Below are 6220 nucleotides of genomic sequence, written 5' to 3'. Positions count from 1 at the left end.
TCACTCCTCGAGCAAACATATTTTTAGATGACGCAGGTACATTTGAGCAGGGTGGCACGGAGTATGAGACTCCGAACACCGATTACGTTGATTTGTAGACTTCATAGATCGTGGAGCATGGACCGGAGTGCTGCTGTGATGTATGTTCCTCGGTGGGAAAGTGATATATGACCGGTGGCCATCTTTTGATACACTTGATTTATTCTTTTTTTATTTACAGGTGTATTCTTTTGATTCCTTTCATGATAAATGTATTATTTATACAGTAGGTAATACATAGGTCCTAGTTGAAATGATCTGTAATGGAAGGGTAAACTTAAACAAGCATTATATAAGTTATCACGTAGATTCTGTAAACTCTGATATTACTATTTTAACCTGTTTTGATCTTCTATGGTCATGTGTATGAGTTAATCCTGTTTACTGGATCTATGATCTTGGCGGTTTGGGAGCGTATTGGTTATGCTCCGATTGCATTCCCCGGGGTTCAGGAATGGGGGTGTAATAGCTTGGTATCAGAGTGTAATGCTCTATCATGGGACTAACTCGAGATTCACACGACCTGATTTACTCTTTATTAGGATTGTGTAATAAAAGCCTTATCAACACATAAGATGTAAGAGACCAAATGAAAAGACAGGACTTAGTTAATAGTGTTGATACATCGACGACATGTACAAAAGAGGTAGAAAGTTTTCATAGAACATAAACTAATTAAAATAAAGAGAACACAGTACATGCAAAAAAAAAAAAAAACCTAGGAAATACACAAAGTCTTAACTGGTGTTCCTGATACAAAAGCCATATAGGCAACAAAATGGGGAACAACTCCTAGGCTGTCATCACTGATCTACTGGCGGTGGTGGTGTGTCGGGAGAATTCGAACGCCGCTCCACACGGACCACCCTATTGTGGATAGCTCTGTAAAGACTCTGCAGCTCTCTGATGTCGGTGGCATTGCTCTGTGCAACCTTAGTCAATATAGCTAGCTGGGCAGCAATGAACCCCAAGCTAGGCTCTGCTACTCCAATAGATGAGGCCTCAGCATCGTGCCTACCGGCAAGTCGGGTGCGTCCACCGCGGCGCCTACCTGAGGGAGAAGGCTCTCGACTGTGTTGACTTTCCTGAGGTTGCACATCACCTCCTTGCTCCTCAACTACCTCCTCGCTCTCATCATCATCATAATTTCTGCTGGCTCGTCTCTCTGTAGGCTCCGGGTCATCCCCACTACCCTCATCTCCCTTCATGCGCATCTTCCGCATGGTGACAAGGTTGATGTTGGCTAAACAACAGTCCAAGGATCAAACCATGGTTCCCTAGGGAGACCAAGATATTTATCTTTAGGGTTTTGCACGCCCTGGGTTAGCCCATGGTGTCCCATGGGTGCCCCATCTTAATTTTAGGGTTTCCCATGGTCGCCCATGAGAACCCTGGTGCATCCCTATTAGGGTTTCTCCTTCCCTATTGCATTCCATAAAATTAATTATCACAATAGGGACGGAGAAACTCGTCTCTAGTCCATCACATGGCAAGAGGGATCCATCCCATACTCGAATGCGCAGCGGAAAATAATCGATTCGAGTTTCTTTCGCATCCCATAAATATTAATAATCAATGAATAGAAGGAATTAATAAAGAACTACTAACCTAGTGAGCCTCAAGTGTTGCTCCTCCAATAGACAGTGGTTCTTCCTCCAATGAGCGCTCCAAGCAAATAGATCTGAACCTCCAATGGTGCTACCAAGGTTCTACACGCCAATCCCAGATGCCCTCAAACTCCTCAGCACAGATCTAGGGTTTCACAAACCCTAACTCTCAAACACAGGTGAGAGAAGCAAGAAGAAGAAGAGAGATCACAAGAGGGAGAGAGAGAAACCAAAACCATAGGAGAGAGAGTGTCTGCTCCAAAAATGAGGAGAGCTCCTCTTCTGCGTATTCTTGGTCTCCTATTTATAATAATAGGGTTTAATTAAATCCTAGATAGATTTAATAGAGCCCTAGTGAGAGTTTGACTCTCTCTCTCTCAGTCTGGCAGTTCTGTTTAAACTCAAAGTGTTACACAGTGAAGAAGCAGAATCTAATAGGGAAAGTATTAATTAGATTCTTTATTTAATTATTAATGGATAATTACAATTAGCACCAAATCCATTAATTAAATAAAGAGCCAATTAAATTAGTAAATTCTAAATAACTCCCTATATGATAACAATTTATCATATACAACCCCCCCCACTAATCAACACCATCATTATGGAATCTAGGGCATGTACACATGTCTTGCCAAACCCCAATCCATAGTACATGTCCATATAAGAGCGTCGTGCATCCGATCGGGTCCGAAAACTCAATAAAACACTTTATTTGAAATAACTATAAATAATGTATCATTTTATGTAAAATAAATTTTACAAAACCATTTCCAAAAGCATCTGGATCCAGTTCGATCCGACCATGCACGAGCAGTCTCTATCTTGGTGTTCCCCAATCGGGCGTGGTGATCGTGTTGGATAACTCCTTCACTCACAAAGTGTTCATGCATTCCCAGAACACCGGCTTTGACTCGCTTGAGTCTCAGTCATTGATGAACCAAAGAATGCGATCACACTTTGCAGTGACAGGGTTCCCTAAGGTACAGGGTATCGGTGACACATGTCTATCCCTTCCTACATCTGGCAGTAATACATGAGGGAATCGACAAAGTAGATTCTTCGCCAATGCACACATCAAACATGTGAGCACTCGCATTCGTACCCTGACATCACATGTCTAGGCATACCCAATGCGACGACCATATGATAAGGGTGCCCAACCCAAACCCTAGTCGTGACTACCATTTTAAGTATAACTTACGGTCACATAATGCTCAAAAAGTTTATATCGCATGTGACAATATTAAACTAAAATGTATAAATGTTCAATACAAAGGTGAACCGGGTTGAACCGGACCGAACCGGGTTTGATGGACACACACTTGTCCAACAATCTCCCACTTGTACATCAAAGCCAATTCCTTATACATTTTAAACCCATGCCCTCCATGTGTTTCTCAAACACTCCTGGTGACAAACCCTTTGTCATGACATCAGACACATTTTCAGTTGTGTCCACTTTGGAGATACTCACGTCACCCTGCTGGATAATCTCTCTGATGAGGTGATACTTCCGCTGCAAGTGCTTGTTCCTCTGATGAGCCCTAGGCTCCTTAGCTTGTGCAATGGCCCCTCTGTTGTCACATAACAGGGGAATAGAGCCCTTGACAAGATCAGGGACTACCTCCAAATCTGATAGGAATTTTCTCAGCCAAGCACCTTCTTTTGCTGCATCACATGATGCAAGGTGTTCATAAAAATAGGGTTCGGCTATAGATTTCTATTTTGTACTCCTCTATACAATGGCACCTCCATTCATTAAACTCGTAATGACTCACAATACCTACTGCACAGCAGACGTCCGGCCTCGTGCGCAATATAGCGTACATTAGACTTCCCTCTTCTTTGAGGCATACGGAATCCTCTTCATCTCTTCAATGTCCGTCGAGGCTGGGGACATCGTGATCTGGAAAGACCGACTCCATGTCGAAGGGAACACTTCCCCTCTTGGAGTTCTCTATACTAAATCGCCAGGACTTTGTCTATATAGGTAGCTGTGACAAGCCTAGCATCCTTTTCGCGATCTCTTACGAGTTTGATCCCAAGGATATAGCTAGCTTCACCAAGGTCTTTCATCGAAAATGTTGTGGATAACCACTATTTTACTGATGAAAGGAATCCTACATCGTTACCAATCAGCAATATGTCATCTACGTATAAAACAAGAAAACCTACTGCCCCCCCCCCTGATCTTCTTGTAAACGCATGGTTCATCCATGTTTTGATCAAAACCAAATGATTTGATTGATTGATCAAACCTGATGTTCCAGCTCCTAGAAGCCTGCTTCAGCCCATAAATGGACCTCTGCAATTTGCACACCTTTCTTTCTTCCTCTAAGGAAGAGAACCTCTCTGGCTGTTCCATGTAGATTTCATCTTGAAGGAACCCATTTAGAAATGCAGTCTGCATATCCATCTGCCAGATCTCATAATCAAAGTGTGCTGCGATAGACAATAAAATCCTGATGGATTTCATCATCGCTACTGATGAAAAGGTTTCCTCATAGTCTATACCCTCTTTCTGGGTATAACCCTTTGCCACCAGTCTTGCTTTGAATCTCTCGACCTTTCCATCTATGCCCTTCTTCCTCTTGAAGATCCATTTACATCCAATCACCTTGACGCCAAGTGGTGGATCGACTAGAGTCCAGACCTTGTTGGAATGCATCGAATCGATTTCAGAGCATATTGCTTCCAGCTACCTAGTGGCATCAACATCCTTTAGAGCCTCAGAGTATGTCATCGGATCATCATCCGATTCAACCGATACCATGTGGAACTCTTCCACTGTTTTCTCTTCGGTTAGAAGAGTTAGCCTGGTGGGTGGTCTAACAGTCCTCCCACTGCGTCGAGGTTCCTTAGGTGTTGGTATTTTAGCGGGTATGTCAGTTGGTCTCACTTCTGGAAGTGACGTTTCTGAGCCATCTGATAGCTCTTTTATGACTACTGGTTCGGACCTCTGGGTCATCATTTCTTCCTCCAAAAATATGACATGTTTACTTACAATGACCTTTTGGTCAACTGGGTCATAGAAATAATAGCCTATCGTGCCTTTGGGGTAGCCTAAGAAATAGCATCTCGAAGTCCTGGATTCTAACTTTTACATCATTGCTTTTCGCACATGTGTTATGCAACCCCATACCCTAAGGTGTTGAATACTGGGCTTTCGCCCTTTCCACAACTCAAAGGGTGTCTTGGCTACAGACTTAGATGGAACCCTATTCAAGATATATATCGCCGTCTCTAAAGCGTACCCACAGAAAGAAAGAGGCAGCTCACTATAAGTGAGCATCGTCCTGACCATATCCAATAGGGTCCGATTGCGTCGTTCGGATACACCATTTTGTTGTGGTGTGCCTGGATTAGTTAGTTGACTAACTATCCCTTAAGATATGAGATGTTCTTTAAACTCATCCGATAGATACTCCCCTTCACGATCTGATCATAAGGGCTTGATGCGTTTATCGAGCTGTCTTTCGACCTCGGCTTGGAATTCTTTGAATTTATCAAAGGCTTCCGATTTCCTACGCATCAAGTATATGTATCCATATCTAGAGTAATCATCGGTGAACGTGATAAAGTACTCATACCCATATCTTGCTTGTATGTTTATGGGTCCACACACGTCAGTGTGTATCAACTCCAACAGATCTGTGGCTCTAGCACCTTTATTGCTAAAGGATTTCTTGGTCATTTTGCCCTGAAGGCATGACTCACAGGTGGGGAATGGTTCCACCCTCAGACTCTCTAAGGACCCATCCCTCACCAATCTCTTGATTCGGTCCACATTAATGTGACCCAATCTTAGATGCCACGAGATATGTTGAGTTCACTTGAGTGCTTTCCGTTTCAAATCAACATTTGAAACAACATTCGTTCTAATAGGGCAATCTAGAAAATACAAACCACTTTGCATATATCCGGATGCCACAAAGGAATTATTAAAACAAATAATCAATTTAGAATTAAAGGAAAAACTATATCCGTCCAAAACAAGTTTTGAAACTGAAATTATCTTCCTCTTGAAAGAGGGTACATAATAGCAATCATTTAAAACTAAACTAGCAGAACAAAAATTTAAAATAAAAGTTCCCATAGCCAACGCCATGGTCTCAGCTCCAGTACCCATCCGAAGATGCACTTCATTTCTTTCCAGGTTCCTTGTCTTCTTGAACCCCTGCAAATCATTGCAAATGTGAACAGTGGATCCACTATCCACCAACCAAGAATTGGTCGGTTCAAAAGACAAATTAGACTCATAAAGAACGTTAACATCACATGTACCTTCTTTAGCAGCCTCTGTTTCATCCGGCTTCTTGTCTTTCAAAGTTGCCAGGTAAGCAGGACAGTTTCTTTTCCAGTGACCCTCCTTCTTGCAATAGAAGCACTTGCCTTTGCTTTTATTGCCGGACTTCCCACCCTTGGCTTTGGGGTCTTGCCCTTACTTCCCTTTTTCTTCTTCTTCCCATTTGAAGAAGGCTTTGCCTCGATTGCATTGACCTCGCCTTGTCCTTTTTCAAGGAAGCTTCAGCCTCTACCGATGCATTAGCAAGCTCGGTGAGCTCCATCTC

Source organism: Telopea speciosissima, unplaced genomic scaffold (genome assembly GCF_018873765.1).
Source record: "Telopea speciosissima isolate NSW1024214 ecotype Mountain lineage unplaced genomic scaffold, Tspe_v1 Tspe_v1.0193, whole genome shotgun sequence".
Lineage (NCBI taxonomy): Eukaryota > Viridiplantae > Streptophyta > Magnoliopsida > Proteales > Proteaceae > Telopea > Telopea speciosissima.
Note: the sequence above shows the minus strand (reverse complement) of the source record.